Raw genomic sequence first — 17,825 nt, forward strand, 5'->3', positions numbered from 1 at the left:
AAGAAAACAGCCAACATATAAAAAAAATGGTTTACTTTACTGAAAGGGGATCAGAGACATGGTGGTCTGTTAGGTCGTATAATAAAATATTTTCATCATAGAAACAGATGACAAAAGTATTGCCAAAAAAATCAAAGAAACAAAAATCTACTCTACAGACTTTGTACCAAATTCAAAAACAATGACTACAAAAATATAGAAGACCATAATATCATAAGAAAATAGGTAAATATTTATATTTTAAGTATTATATATTACATTACCTTTCAAATATATTAGCTTTAAAAGTAATATTACATTTAGAAATATAATTATTAGATAAAAAAATTACGTAAAAATTTATAGGTTACAAGCATAAAAATACAGATTTTTAAATCAAGCAAAAATAATATACATAATTAAAAAATATCTAGACATAAATAGAATAAAACATACTAATTAATTATAATTACAAACGCTAGGTACAAATAATTGAAAAATGTCATATAGTAATAAAAATAAAAAAACAAAAATCATATATGTATATGTATTGGGGAAAGTATAGGACTTTGGAGGTGTTGCATTTATTATTGCTTCTCTAAGTTGAGCAACACTAGAAAGTGTCAGCTTTGGAGGGGTCAGATTTACTATTCCCACTGCATCCTGAATAACTATATGGAAGGGTTGGGCTTTGAAGAGGCCAGATGTACTATTTCTACTTCAAAGTGAGTCAGTAGGGTGTTGGACTTTGGAGTGGTTAAATTTACTATTCCTTCTCTGACATAAGCAACAGTAGGGACAGTCATTAACTCTGAAGGGGTCAAATGTACTATTCATACTCCAACCTGAGCAACAGTAGGTTAAGTGTTAGACTTTGGAGTAGTCAAATTTACTATTCTCAGTCCAACATAGACAACTGTAGGCCACGGGCTTGACTATAGAGGGGTCATATTTACTATTACCTCTTCAATCTGAGCAATGTTCTAAAAAGTGTTAAATTTTGGAGGGTAGAACTACTATTCACACTTTGCCATAAGCAAAGATAAGGAAAAAGTTAAACTTATGAAAGCTCAGATTTCTTTTACTAATCCTATATTATTACAAAATAAAATACATATACATATAAAAAATAGAGAAATACAACATATATTTCCACAAATAAATACAATATATGTACTTAATTAAAAAATGAAAACTCTAAATCAATACAAAATTAAATTATATTTAAAAATTATGTTGATTAATGGATTGGGAAAAACATTTAATACACCTCACCCTAATACCCTAACATTCCACCACCACAAACCAATTTAAGTTAATATTTAAACTTTTCAACCCTATCTCACAACATGCTCAAATACATGCCAAAAAAGTGAAATAAATGTAAAAAAACAGAAAGTTATTACTCAATAAAAAATACGCTAAACACTAATTAAACATACATGACATTAACGTAATAGCAGCTCATAACACAGAAAATGAATGAAAATCAGCAAACCAATTAAAAACAATATTATGCACTTATAAACTCAAAAACATATATGAACATATATACCTTTAATATTCCGTCAATTGATATTTTTGACACAATATTTTTTGTGTAATCCTGGTCTGCTGACCCTAGCAGGTCATCATCCTTGTGATGGCCTCTAACTGGAATAAGACACAATTTATGATCTCCCTCATTAGTATTCATGAGGTAGATTTGATTACCCAGACCTCAAATTGGAATTTTACAAACTGATCTATTAGTACATAGGTTGGTTCATAAAATTATTTATTGGTCGCAAAAATGCTGGTAGCAAATTTTGAGCAAATAGTGCATCTGGCCTGTTGTAAATATAATGGCTGCAAATTGACAGTAAATAGAGCATCTGGTCCACAGAGATAACAAAGAACATGGAAAGATTGTGGCGTGGCAGCTGAAACACTGAATTGCATCTGATTCACAATTGACAGTATGTTTATGCTGGAGTCCTTTATGTCGTATTCTAGTGAATTGTTTAGATCAAAATGCATATGAAACATAGAGCTGATGCTGTAATATAAATCAGATGGTAAAGGAGAATGAATAAATGACACAGAGTGGTGCGTCTAGAACCTGTAATAAGAGCTCAAGTACGGGCAGATATCAGGATTCTAAAGAGTAGTAAAGACCAGATTCAGATGGTTTATGAATTAAAATGACAACAAATATTTGCAAACACATTGGTAACCTACTGGTTAGCCAAGTTTGAGGCAGCCATCAGGGATCAGTCTCTCTTTGCCACACTAGAGAGGCGGTGAGAATGAATGTACTCAAACTAAGTAAGGATGTTACCCAGTGTTCATCTTAAAGACTACTGTCTCTCATAAATACTGATTAAAAGGTGCTAGCTAACATAGTAGCCAGTCACCTGAATCCCTGATACCTTCGTTTGTAAAATCAGATCAGGCCTGTTTTGTGCTAGGAATATTGGTTCTGTGCAATTTGGGCACAATCTTTCCCTCATCCACCAAGTGTACCCAATGCTACAGAGGGATACTGTATTTCTTGATGCAAAGTGAATGGGACTTCATAACGTACGTGCTGAATCAAATTGGAATAGGTAGCTATAAAACAAAATGGCTATTACTGTTCTACAATAAAAATATAGCAAGGACAGATCAATGGCATTGTGTCCAATAAGACTACATACGACTACATAAGAGGAGGTACTGGCAGGGGGGTCCTCCCTTGCCACAGCTTTCCACAATGGCAATATGACTACTTATGTATATATTGTGATAATTCAAATAAAACCCTAGCATTCTGCAATCAACCCACTTTCTATATCAAAATCCTTGAGGCGAAAGGTATCTATAATATGTGGTGTCCTCGTATTCTGGCTCCACTCAGACTTTTGAATCAACTTTGGAAAGTGAGAGGTGCAGAGCCCTAGCCCCCTTAGGACATACATGTGCCTGGTCCTCTGACCAGACAAGACCCTTCTAGAACTGGCTCTAGTGCCTGGAGGCTCCCGCCTCACTCCTCTCCTAGTCACTCTTACTCTCTCTCTCTCATTTACATTCTCTCTCTCCCTCTCTCTCTTTTTGTACCTTCTTCCTTGCCTCTTAATGACTCTTTGCCCATTTTTCACAGTCATCTTGTGCCTTCCACCTGAGTTATGACCTTTACTTTGTGCCATATTTCACTGCATTTCTGTGACCATTTGTTTTGTTATTGTGCATTTTCTCCTTAGCTATACAATGTGTTGTCCTGTTCCTTCCCTCCTCCACTGTTCCATACCTGTGCCAGCTCTCCCAGTCTCCTGAGCTCCTGTTTCCCTTCTCCTGCACTCCCATAATCCTTGCTCATTAACACCCTTTCTCTCCTTCCTCCTTCCCAGGACCTACCTAGCTAGGGCCACAAGGTGGAGTTGCAGTAGGTGTGCCAACGGTGCACCAAAAGCAAGTCTGTTTGAGCCAGTCCATGCCTGAACTGCACTTAGCACGAGGAACCCTGGTTCTCCCACCACCCACCACAATCCAGCCATGATTATTTGTGCTCTCAACTCCAGCTACCTCTGTCCAACCTGCTGCCTCACTTCACCACACAAAATGGAAAGAGCATTCTCCTGTGCCTACTGCACATTCTCCTGCACACACAAACACCACCCACACTCATCTCTCCAAAAACAACACCCAACACTGCCATCCCTCTCCCTCAAACAGACCTACCACCTCAAGCAGAGCATGCCCACACTCTCATCCATGCTCTTCAACACCTGCTCACTCGCCAAACATGCCATGATATCTGCACCATGCTACATGACCACAGCCTGGACTTGCAGTTCATTGCATAAAAACAGTTAAATCCAGCCTCAAAACCAGACATTGCCACAACCATCTCCACTGGCTACAAGATCTTTAGCAGGACCATCAGCACAAGAGCGGAGGCAGAGTCGCCATCATATACACGGACACCATCAGCTGCACTACCAGCATAGACATGTCAACTAGCTGTTTGGAACAGCTCACCTTCAATCTACTGCTCAAAGCAAACTTAAGCCTGCACAAAATCTCCTTTCATAGACCACAGGGTGCTCACACCAACTTCACCAGCAACATCACAAGCTTTATTGCACCCCTCATCATCAACTCTGGCACTTTGATCCTCCTCAGAGACCTGAAGTTTCACCTGGAAGACCACACCGACACAGACTTAATCACCTCTTTATTAAGCCACTGTAGCATTTGCCTCACCAGACCCACACATGCTGCTGAACAACTCTTTGGCCCATTGTTCTCCTCCTTAAGCAACATCACAGTCCATAAACCAGCACCAAACAGCTGATCTCGCCACGCCATCCTCAGTTTCACCTTCCCCATACCACAGACCCACCACCACCAGAACTGACAGACGTAACTTGAAAAACATTCAAGAGCTGGACTGTACTTCCGCTCTTACCATGCACCAACCAGAACCCACTAACAACCTGCTGGAAGTCATCAAGAACTTTAACAGCTGGCCCACCACATGCTCTGAAATTCTGGCCCTCCTCAAGCTCGGAAAAGCAGCAAGAGAATGACCACAAAACAGCTGGTTCACAAAGGAACTGAGGCTGACGAAATGCCACTGAAAGCAACTGGAGAGCAAATGGAGGATGAGCCAAGACACAACAGACCAAGACATCTTCCAAACCACTCTGAGACGCTATCACCAACAAATCTGGTAAACCTAGTGCACTGAATTCACAGACCGTATTGACACTGCCCCTAACAACAGCAAGGACATTTTCACAATCACCAAAGAGATCACCATGCCCACAGCCACCTCCAACAACATCACCCCCTTACAAGACCTCTGTCACAAGCTCTCTGAATTCTTCTGCAACATGAGTACAGCCATATACTGAAACTTCGACCCTCAACTGGACCTCATCACCCTCACTACTCATCTCCCCATCTCGCACAAAAAATTAACCCTGAACACATGGTCTGCCGCCACCACAAGTGAGACTGCCACAACTATGAAGTCCACCTCCTCCGGGGTTGTGTCCCTCCCATGCCCCCACCACATCTTCAGGACTTACTCCATTAAGCGAAGTTCTTACTCCCATCCTCAAAGCCTCCATCAACAGAGGCACTCTCCCAAATGTATGGAAACATATCTAGTCAGCCCTCTGCTCAAGAACCCTCCCCCATGCGCTCAGCCTCACCCACCAACTACAGATAAATCTACCTCCTATTGTACCCAGCAAAAGTCCTTCAGAAGCTCATCAACAGATTCCTTGTAGTGAATCCATTTTAGTTCCCCACTTGGCACAGGAGTTAGCTTAGCCTTTGACTTGCAGGCCTGTTTTCCCCTGTCACCTAGTGACCTTGTACCCATTTAAGATGCTCTGTGTTTTCCCATTTATTTTATTATTTCTTTTTAGCATTTTGCAGCTGCATACATTTTATAAAAAATGTTTTGCTTTTACTCATCAGTGCCATTCTGAGAAGGTGTCCACCTGAGAACCACCTCATCAACCACCAACTCCTAGACAGCAAGCAATCCAGCACCAGGCCCAACCTCATTACTGAAACAGCACTCATTGCCACCACCTACAACATCTGCATGATCTTGGACAAAGGAGACATGGTGTCTCTCATCCTCCTGGACCTCTCTGTAGGTTTTGACAAGGTCTCATATCCCAGCTTCCTCAAAGACCTAAAAAAAACGGTCAACCAAAGACTCTAAAATTCATTGCCTTCCTGATCAACGTCGCCAACTGGATGAATGCCAACTGTCTCAAGACTCAACAGTGACAAGATATAAGTAATAATCTCTGGAAAAAAACACCTTGCAATGAAGCTTCACCTGGTGGCCAGCCGGCCTGAGACTGCGCAAGACAACACTGTCACTGTCTCCTGCTTCAACCCCCTGAAAATGCTGAGGAAGATCTTCAAATGGCTCCCAAGAAATATCAGAAAAAACGTCACTTATGCCCTTGCCATCAGCAAGCTAGACCATGAGACCACCTTTTATGCTGGAATCACTGAGCATCTTACCAAAAGACTAAAAACATCCAGAACTCGGCAGCTTGACTCATCCTTGACCTCCCATTCAGAACAAACATCACACCTCGCCTCGGAAAGCTACAGTGGCTCCTGATACAAAAACCTGCACAGTTCAAACTACTTACACATTCAAAGCACTACACACGATAAACCCCGTCCACCTAAACAGCTGCATCTCCTACCATCAACCTCAGCTCCCCCAGACTCCTAATCGCACACATTCAACTTATCCAGAGAATCAAGTCTGAGGGTTGGGCCTTCTTGTACATTGCACCTAAAATGTGGAACAATCTTCCTCTTCACATCAGAGCCTCCTCCTCCTCCGTTCATAAATGCTGCAAGAAGCGGAAGACCTGGTTTTTTTTTGATAATCCCCCGCTCCTAGTTAGGTTAGGCACACACTGGCTCAGCGCCAGGATACCCTCAGGGGTGACAGCGTGACCTACAAATATACATAACATAACAGAGGTATTTCCTTCAAACGTAGAGCTGAATTAGAGAACTTGCCCCTTGAATGGCTTCAATGAAATATCTGTACAAAGGGATTCACAGAGATAATACAGTAATCACCAAATAATTTGTTTAGAAAGAAGTGGAAGATGAGGAACCTGAAAACTGAAATAGAACGATGGATTGCTCTTCTTCCATCCATGGCCTCCTAACTAAAGCCTTCATTCATAACTAAGGCTTTCATTCATAGAATTAGAGCATGTCTGAAGTAGCTGGGCTATGCCAGAAGACAAGCCCAGATTAAGTGGGACACTTTGACTTTCCTATGTAAGAGGGGTGGATGCAGAGTTGCTGATTTTGAGTTCTACTACCATGCAATTCATGCTTACTTCGCATTTTGGTAGTCCCTACTTTCCACTGTCCTGACCTAGAGTCTAGTTACAAGTGCCTCGGTAAACTGTGATCAATGTACAAATATCAGTTTGTGCAGGGAATGCAATTACAAGTGATGAGATGATTATCACAATCAGTAAATACCAGAGTGATTAAGTTCTTCACACCCTCTCATATCTTGGCAGGTCAAAACTGCAAGAAAGTAAAGGTGGAAGAAAACCTGGTATTCACAGAGACATGCAGATTTTGGAGTAGTAAGTAATAAAATCCACATGTTATTCCTCATTATAGGGAAAACACTTGGAATAGATACTATCTGGTATGCCCACTGAACACCGAACTCCAGGATGTTGGATTTTATTGGGTGCTTTTAATACCTTGGGGCATATTTACAAGAAAGTGGCACTTCCGTCCTGATGCACCACTTTTCTTGTGTCTACTCTTCCCCACCTAACGACACAACGGTTGCTCCATATTTACAATATGGCACACCATGATGGTCGGTAAAACAATAGCGTCAACATTTTTGATGCTATTGTGGCACTTTGCCGCACTATCATCAAAGATTTTGACGCTAGTGCAGCAAAGCACAGGGAAGCCCATGAATTAAAATGGGTGCTTCATTTTAACACCTGCTCCGAGCAGGTGTTAAAAATGACGGAAAAAATTGAAGAAATGGTGTACCAAAAATATTCACTGTGCCATTTTTACGGGCCACCCAGCATCGGAACGCCCACTTACATACATTATGCCTGGTGCAGGCATAATGTTGCACAAGGGTTTACAAATTAGCGCAATGCATGCATTGCGCCACTTTGTACATATTGCATGGGAGAGGGGCCTCCTTCAAGCCACCTTACCATTAAAAAAATGCCGCTAATGTGGTGCTTGAGGCTTGTAAATATGCCTCTTTGTTTCACCAGGACACTAGTAATTAGAGCCTTAATTGATGGAAAACAGTTTGTTAGGTCCTGTGTACTACATCCTGTACTGAGCTGAACATTACCTTTCCCTAAACAGCAGGTCCATAGGGGCAGATTTACTAACACTTCAGACATCTGAGTGTAAGAATCAAAGATTCAGCACTGTGTTTCTTGAAACAACAGTGCAGTGCCATCTCTACAGAGATATAGTGCTGTTGCTTTCTCCTCCTGCACTGACACAAAAGCAGTCTGCCAAGCACACCCACATACTTTTGCACCACAGTGAAAAGATTAACTGACGACAGTCATTTGGCTACAGAAAGATTGGTGTGTATAATCTACACCACTGCTTTACATGTCAGTGCATGCTAATGGAGACCGACCTAAAACCTATAACTGAAATACATGATTACACACTAACTTTCTGACCTAAAGAAAGAATTGTCAGAGGAACAGAGCCTTTTGTATTGTTTATATACCAAAATATTACCCTTTCATGTAAATACATACTGCTCCATTCCAAACAGTTTACTGCTCTCGAGGACTGATGAAAACACTTGTCCAGCTCTGGCGAAGTACATTTATTTGGCCCAAGTATGCCTGCGCGTTATGCAGTCCAGGAAGGGAAATATTTTCCTAATAAATTAAATGACAGGGTTTAAACTCAAAATTGTCAACTGTCCAGTTAATGGTGCTGCTAGGAAATGTACCAAAATATACCTAAAGTGGTGATGATTACCTTCCATCTAAAGCAATCTTCAGAAAAGCCAATAGGTCTGGCTTGCATTTTGAGTCCTGACTAAAATACAAAAATCCTTCTTTACTGAAAAAAAAACACAATAGAAAACGATTGCTCTCTGTGAGTAATCTATCCACGAGATAAATTATGTAATGCTGGTTCCCCCTCTTTGGCCGTATAATGCAACCACTCCATAAGATAAGGAATGATTCAGCAAACAGCCAATGGCAAATGGAGAGAGAAATACTCCCCTGGGAAACCCAAGGCCCACTCTTTCTATAGTTTAAAGATCTGGTAACAATAGGTTATGCAGACAGATGCACGGTCAAACCCGCTTCAAAATAGGAGGTGGGTAATGTCCTAGAGAGGCCCCATATACTCTAACAATCTGGTAGCAGTATATTGCAAAGTGACAGATAGCGCCATATAGAGTCATGTTTTGTTGTTATTGAAAATTAAAATAAGACCGTAGCATTTACTGTTGATAAATCCAAACACGCTACCCACGTTTTACGTGTTATTGGGCAACACTTCCAAAGAATGTAATTGTCGCCAGCACAACTTGGTTTATTTTTTTATTATAATACAGACCGCAGCACGCAAGTCGGCCGCACTTAACCTAAGTCTGAATTTGCCATCTTAGTGACACCGCTGGACATGCATGGGGAGAACCTTTTGAGACAGGAACCAGGTAATTCGTGGTCGAGCAGTAAACTGGGATGAATATGCCGACAATTAAAGTACTACCCACATCTATTACCACAAACAGTTAACATGATATGGCCACGTGCGACAGCTTTACGCTCTTAACTCATGAGCAGGCGGGATAGGGTATTGTTAGTGGCCTAGCTCACAATGGCGTCTGGAAGCCGCGTAGTGCCCCTTAGTGTTTCAATGCATTCATTCATTCATTCATCCTGCATTCTTTGTACATCACAAACAAATCTATGACGAAGCAGAGTCAAGTGAAGAAAGGAACCGATATAGAAACCGAAACACCTGTTAGGAAGGATAACATATTGACATGAACCTGTGGGTCTAAATATAGCTGCTGCTCCATTTCAATCAGTCACTAGGTTTCCTCTAGAGAAAAGCTAACGTCATTGACAAAAAATAGTCGAAAACCTGTTCTCTGCATAAGAAATGAAGACACTCTGCACTCAGCGTGGGCGGCATCCACACTTACAGCAGTCTGTAAAGATGTGTACATATTCATAACACTTTGAAAAAAATAGCAGTTTGATTTATTTCGTTTTTGCATTCAATTACAGTGCCAAAACAACAAAACCGGCTACTGTGCTCTTCTAGTAGGACAATGCTCCATTTATAGCATTACATTTTCAACTATTTTCATGTTGCTCCTAAATGCTCCGACCATCTTTACTGGATGGGGAAGACATATGTCCATTTTGACAGGGGTCCGTCACTGTGATAGGTTAATTGGCAAACGGATCAAGTACGAAAAGATAACTTACATATCTCAGTTAGCTGAAAAACCCCTGACAACATTTTCGCTAAAAGGTATCTGGCTAGAAAAGACTAAATTAATTTTTCTTATGGTTTGACGTTAAAGTGACCAGATTTTAAATAGCCACAGACATAGACGTAGGGTTACTATTTTGCAAAACCGTGGGGCACTACTTGTCAACGCGCATCAACAAAGAAAATTGCTGTCAATGATGTACTTATGCACTCTGGCTTGTTTTCTTGACATAATAACAAGGGGAATTGTACATTTAATTGTGGCAAACAATATCTGCCTCACGTAAATTGCTTCCTGAGAGCTGTTGCCTAATTTTGCACTGCTACAACGAAGGCTGACTGTGCTTAGTCGATCCTCTTTGAAAACCTGGACAACTAGTACATATATAGAATTTTACCTGGAAAGATGATGAAAAACTTCACAGTCACAGCAGTCAGCGATGCATGGACACCCTGTTTAGTGAGACCTTCAATAGAAATGGGAGGATGGTGAAGCCTCTTCAGTTTTAAGTTAGGCATTGCCATGGTGGACAGGGTCCGCAAGACCCTAGCCAGACATAAAAAGGTCTGAAGAGAACACATTCTATTGCAATTTATGGGTTTGCCAGTAGTAGGAGTTTGCACATGTCAAATAGCGTGGGCAGATATTTTATTACACTTATGAAGTCAAGCAAAATTGTAAAATGTGGCACTCGTGGAGCTAACCAAAGGTTCTCAGTTGCACCTGACCATAGAAGGCATAGAATAAAGTAACTTACCAGCGTCGAAAGATCATTTCTTGCTTAAGGATGCCCTGTGGACAGGACATGCTGGCACAGGAAATTGCTGCAAGGAAGCTTTAACCTCTTTCGAAGTAGTGCCAGGAAGGGTGACAGCAGAGGACAGAGCAAGGGGCAAGGAGCAGGCAATGCAGGACGTAGGGTTGCCACTTCAGCCGGTTTTTACCTGCCTGGCCAGTACTTTTCCCATGAAGGCCAGCAAATAAAGACGACAGTCCCAGCAGGACGTTGGTAGGGGTGGCAGTGTATGCTGTGGTAAGCGTGGCAATGAATTATTGCGCCTCCACAGGCTTTGCACCTTCGCTCATGCCTCATACATGCCTGATATGGGCATAGTTACAGTATCAGCAGATGCGGCTGGAGAGTATCGCCTAGAACTCCAGCCCCTGAAGCGTATGGGGGCCTCAACCCTTCAAGGTGCCCCAAACCGTCTGTAGGGGCATTCAGCCCACAGATAATGTTTATCTGTCAGATATGGGAGATTCATGGGACACATATGTTGTGTTCCACCACTTAGATGCTGTGCCATAGGGCCCAAAGAAGTGAGGAGCACACTGCACCCTAATCATGGCTGTGCTTTATTACCCTAAGCAAGATATAGAGAGCATATTGCTTGCTTGCACTAGGGGCAGTGGCACCTTCGTCTGCCACTGATGTGTTTGAGTTAAGAATATGCTTAGTTGAAAAACAGTGGGCTTACAAGCTCGCCTATAGTAATTAGTAAAGCCAGAGATGAATTCAAGCAATCCAGCCATTTGTTATTCTCCGAGAGTGTAAGCATGGAGTCTTTATTCATTTAAGAACAGTTAAGGACAGAGAAAGTGTAGAGAGTTAATAGGCACTATTTGAGGGACAGAGATGCCTCACTACCTCACCAAACACTTTGTTTACTCTACACCCCTTAGAGTATGGCCAACATATTTGCCTATCAACTGTGTGAAACTGAAGCAAGCCTAATGAACAGAGATGGATTTCTCTGTGAGTAAATCTGGAGATGTCTTAACATGCCGAGGCCTCTAAATGTTAGTGATGGTATGGCAAAGTCAGTCATATGGTACCACACATAGGGGTGCCTTTAGCCTTAGCTGTACCACCCTTTCAGAGGCTTATTGAAATCTACTGATTTCCTTACAGACCAGGTTATCTCGATCTAAGAGCTATCCAGTTTGTACAATACTGATTTTCAGCTACTGAAATATGTTGTTGCCACCAAAATCTGAGAGTCAAACAAGAATAAAAAATACCAAAAATACAGCATTCCCTGACGAGCTATTCACTTATCAATACCATTCTGATTACTCGTGATAGGATTATTAAATTCATGATTTAAAGGGGTACCAGAACTAACCACGAAAGCCCTCATTGTAAGTGACCACAGAAAATCTACAATATCCTCCTCTCAGATTTACTATTAACGATGGTATTAGAAATTCCGGGTGATAGCGCGTCCAGTCCTTATAAATTACTTATGCTTGGACACGCCGGAGGTCGGTGAATCTTTTGACCGGGTTGAGTTCTCCTCATCCAAAGAATTGTCGGATCTCTCAAATCAATAATCAATACTCATTTATAATCAATAACCAATACTCGATTAGTAATCAATCAACAAATTCGTTAAAAAGAAATCAGTAATTAGACACGCCATGACCTTTCATTCACGAATTACCACACCTGTTTATTAAAAGTTAATGAGTTTATTTCCCTATATTAACAAAGCTAACACAATATAAGTAAGTCTCAAAATCAAATGATATACGTATACGAACATTACTGGCTGTCCATAACGACGGAAGAAATGCAATCTACGCAAAACTTGGATTATAATGCACTCGGCTATAGCAATACAAAACTCTGATAAAAGTAACTGAATTAGACTGATTGCATACATTGATCAGCATAACAAGATTTCAATTCAGCATGGTGCATTAAATGGATAGCTCAACTAACCTCTGATTAGCATTGGCATGTGGGGATTCATGCAAAAATGAATTTAATCAACATAAATTTAGAAAACGTCTAGCTTGGGCTCTGTCAAAATAAGCAGTTGGTACCTAAGAAGGAAAATACAATGAATAATACATTTAAACTTTCATAATTACCAAATACAATCAGCATTCAAGATAAGTCTTCGTCCTTCAGGTACCAGTTTGATCAGCATGGGGCTTCTCCAAAGGAGGGCAAAGTTAAAGGCAAGTTTTCCTTGCAGCAGCAAGGAAAAAGGGGCAAAAGTTATTGTATGGGCAAAACGGGATAAAGTTAAAGTTAAAGTCTCTAGGGTGAGAATTCTTTAAAGTCTCTCTCTGGGATAGAGAAAAAGCATCAAAGTGTCATTAAGGTAAAAGTGGCAAATGGCTTCAAAATGGCGTCTCAAAAGGTGGCGTGAATAAAATGGCTGTCTTCTCTTTGTCCGGTGGGTTTAAGTAAGAAAAGTTCCAAATTCTTCAGGTTCTTCTATTGGAGGGTCTATGGGGGGATTTCTTCTTTGACCAATGAATAGTGTCTTTTCTCTTAATACTCATCTACGTGTAAGGTGTCCTTGGAGTTTTGGAACACAAGTAGCAACAAAGTTGCCAATTAATTCTGCATCAGTGTCTTTATTGTCTGCGCCTGCAGAAACTGACCTTGCTTCACAGGGGATGAAAGTTGCCTAGCACGCAACCTTGAGATAAGGGTATTAGTCATTCTACTGGAAAAATACAGTTTTTAAAGATTCAAACACGTCTTTGTTAATACAAGTGAAAACTACGCAGTTAAAATTGAGACCAGGCAACTAGGCCAAAGCCTCTGCTACATTTAAGCTAAGCATACAACAGTTTAACAAGAATTCATAAAATATAGCTGTAATTATGACATATTCATGCATTTGTCGATTTTCATGATTAATTAAGCTTGTTTATACTAATGGCGACCTACTTCGTGGGCACTTTTTCTACACATTTTATTTTTCTTTGCTAAAACACACATTGCATATACGATTTTGTTACATGATATATAAATGTTTGTTAGTCTTTTTCCTTTTTCAGCTTCATCAATCCCTCCTCTGATGACTAATTATGTCATCACATTAAATCTTCCATCACAAATTTTATTTCATTAAAATTCTGTTTCAATAATTTTGCATTTCAATCATTTCCCTTTTCCTTTTTATTCCCTTTGATTTTTCCCTGTATAATTTTACCATTTCCTTTTGTTCTTTCTTTTCAATTCTTCTCTTGTTTCTTGATTTCAATATTTTAATAGCTTTCCATATTCCCCAAATACCTATTAAGCAAATTAGTATTATTAATATTCCTTTTACTATTTTTAGTAATATTCCGTTCCAAATGTTGCTGAGCCAATTTCCCACGGAAGCAAATCCTTTTTCAACCTTTTCCCATACTCCTGGTTCTTTCAATTCTTTCAAATCTGTACTATCGTTAGTTAAATTTGTAAGCATATTTCTAATTTGTTTACTGTTGTCTGGTATATATGAGCAACAGTGACGTGCACTAAGCATTTTGCAAACACCACCATTCTTTGCTAAAAGAATGTCTAAAGCAAGCCGGTTTTGAAGAGTCATAGCTCTTTCTGCAGCAAGTTTAATATCCATCAGTATCATTTCTCCTGAAAAATTTGTCAGCATGTTATCCACAATAGTAGATAACTTTTGTATTTTAATTGAATTCAATATAACTCCTACTGAAGGAATTATTGCTCCAAATATGTCTCCTACCACACCAGAAGCTGTCTCCCTTTTCTGAATACGATGTAATTCAGACAGCTTTGGAAATTTCTTTAAGTCTTCCAGTTGATAAATCTTTGGAAATACTATTCCAAATAACATTTCCCATACCATCCCTTTGGAAGACAATAATAGGCATTAAGGCGGTCATTCCAAGTCTGGCGGGCGGGGGTAGCCGCCCGCCAGACGGGAACCGCCATTTGGCCTCTACGCGGCCAAAAGACCGCTGCCGGCATTACAACCTTCCCGCTGGGCCGGAGGGCGCTAACCATGTTAGCGCCGGCCGGCCCAGCGGGAAGGAGGCCTGCAACACAGAAGCCGGCTCCGAATGGAGCGTGCGGTGTTGTGGCCATGCGACGGGTGCAGTTGCACCCGTCGCGCTTTTCACTGTCGGCCGGGGCCCTGTTCGGGGGCCCCTGCACTGCCCATGCCAGTGGCATAGGCGGTGCAGGGGCCCCCAGGGGCCCCAAGACACCCGTTACCGCCAGCCTCTTCCTGGCGGTGACAACCGCCAGAAACAGGCTGGCGGTAAGGGGGTCAGAATCCCCATGGCAGCGCTGCTTGCAGCACTGCCATGGCGGATTCGCCCAGCCGGGGCAAAAACGGCGGGAAACCGCCGGCCCCGGTTTTCTGACCGCGGCTTTATCGCCGCAGTCAGAATGGGCTATGAAGCACCGCCAGCCTGTTGGCGGTGCTTCCGTAATCCGCGACCCTGGCGGTCATAGACCGCCAGGGTCAGAATGACCGCCTAAGTCCACAAATATAGTATACTCCTGGAGTAGCTGGATCTAGGCCATTTAACATAAACGTCCATTTACTCTGGAATAAAAACACGTGTTTACATTCACTCGTTCCCACAAAGATTGTGTCATAGTATGATTTAGGTCTATATATACAAAGTTTCCCTATGTGTAATGCATCTAAAGCTAGTTTCCCTTGTGTCTTTATTGCGGCAAAAGCATAGTTATCTACAGATGTCCTTTTATGTAATTCTTTTTCTAATTTCTCCTTTACCATTTTCCTTCTATCTTCAGTGTGATCTAAAAAGCTTTTCTCTACGGGTGAAAGTGAGCATGTAAGGTTTTCTTTATGAGCGTGAACTGTGGAAAAAGGTGATAATGCTTCAAAGAAACCCCTAACTAATTTTATATACTAATCTCTTGCTACATTACTTAAGTACTCAATTATGGGGACATATGAAAATACAACATCATGATTGGAATAGAAGTATTGAATATACTCCTGGCCATAAAATCTGGTTAGTAACAAACTACATGTTATTCCATACGTAAGGGGCATGCTATGATATGTCACCCCTCTATTACTGAGGTAGGAGTTTATGTACATATATAACAATCTTTCGCGTCCATTGTCTCAACATACTCATTCAGCAAGCGATAGAAAACATTAGACGAAAGTTCCTTCTTCGTGTTAGTATCGTCATGTAAATATTTTTCGTCTTGTTTGAGTTTCTCCAAAGGAGTTAATTCAGTAATGGTTTTAAAAGTAGAAGCATCAATCGCGTCTCTTTTATTCCCTCCATGCATTCCAAGAATCATTGCCATAATTATTAGTACACATGCAATTGTTAGACCTATACACATATATTTACAATATTTCATTTTATGTCCTTGTGTAGTATTGTCTGTCATGATCTATAGAGAATCAGAAAGTTGAAGATACTTTATCAAATCAAATTTGCAGATATGTATAAAAGATCAACGAGGTCAAAGTTCACACAGTTTTCTTAGCAGCTTAGTCTCTTATCGGTTTAGCAGCTTTGTTTCAAAATCGGTTTCAAAAGTCAATCAGGTTATCAAAGTCTTATTCGGTAATGTTCATGAAAATTTACTTTTCAAGTACCAAAGTGTCGTTCTGCTTCTTCATTTTCAAGACTAAGAGATAGAAATTAGTCTGACCAATCATTAGTGGCTGTCTATGCCCATTCTGGACCAGAATATCTTCTGCTCGCTATTCTTTTCTTTTTCAATTTTGCATCACCTTTCGATTCCCTTTCGCTTTTGTCTTGTTCTTTGGCTGTGTCTTTTTCTTCATTCGATGTGGTTATGATAGACACTTCTTTTCTTTTCTCCTTCAATTTTGGCCATTTGTTTTCGTTTAATGTTTCTTTAGTCTTTGATTTCACTGGTGATATGCTTTGTCTCCGTTTCGCGTTGTTTTCACCTGATGGACCTCCAACCGGTTCTGGAAGAATTGGAACAATTTCACTTTGCTCTGTCGTGCCACCTTCACCTGGGAGGTCAGTCAGGTTTTCTCCTTCTTTTCCTGTATTGTTTGCTTCTGGGAAAGCCCTCCTCTTATTAGGCTCTCCTGCTTCTTCACCTGAGATAGGATCTTTGTCACCTCCTGAAGCTTCTTCTCTGTTGTCCTCAAAAGGATCGACTGCGTCTTCTTCAGAGAATATTTCTTCTGTCTCAATTTCTTCTTGTTCGCTTTCAGGCTCTTTATCTGTCTCAGTGCCTGGTACTTTTCTGTTAGGTGTTGGTAATTTCAGTGCTTCAATTTCCTCTTCTGTGGGACACGTCACCCTTTTCGTGTGACCAATTGGGAACTCCTGCACACTTCACAGCGGTGGTAGTTGTCAGGATCACTTGAAAAGGTCCTTTCCAACGGGGTTCCAAACACAACTTTCTCACGTGCTTCTTTACCACAAACCAGTCACCTGCTTTCAGGGCGTGTCCTGGATGTTGAATCTGTGGCAAGGTGGTTGCATCTACCTGGTGAGAAAAAGAGCGGGCCACATCAGCCAGACCTTTGCAGTAGTCCAATACCTTATCATCTGTAATATTTACAAGGGCATTCACAGGAACTGCGGGAAGTTTCATGGCTCTGCCCATGAGAATTTCATGTGGTGATAGTCCGGTCTTTCTATCAGGTGTGTTTCTCATTGACATTAACACCAAAGGCAACGCGTCAGGCCATTTCAAGTTTGTGGATGCGCATATTTTCACCATTCTCGATTTCAGCGTGCCATTCATTTGCTCCACTAGTCCTGATGCTTCAGGGCGGTAGCTACAATGCAATTTTTGTTCAATGTTCAATGCTGCACATAGTAATTTGATTACTTCGTTATTGAAGTGACTTCCCCTATCTGATTCTAAAGAGATCGGAACTCCGAAACGTGGTATTAGGTCTCTCAAGAGTAGTTTTGCAACTGTGAGACTGTCATTTCTGCGTGTAGGGTATGCTTCAATCCAGTGACTAAAAATACACACAATCACCAACACATATTTCAAGCCTGCATGCATAGGCATCTCAATGAAATCCATTTGCATCCTGCTGAACGGCCCACCTGCTCTTCCAATGTGGCTCAA

This window comes from Pleurodeles waltl, chromosome 10 (assembly GCF_031143425.1).
Source record: "Pleurodeles waltl isolate 20211129_DDA chromosome 10, aPleWal1.hap1.20221129, whole genome shotgun sequence".
Taxonomy (NCBI): Eukaryota; Metazoa; Chordata; class Amphibia; order Caudata; family Salamandridae; genus Pleurodeles; species Pleurodeles waltl.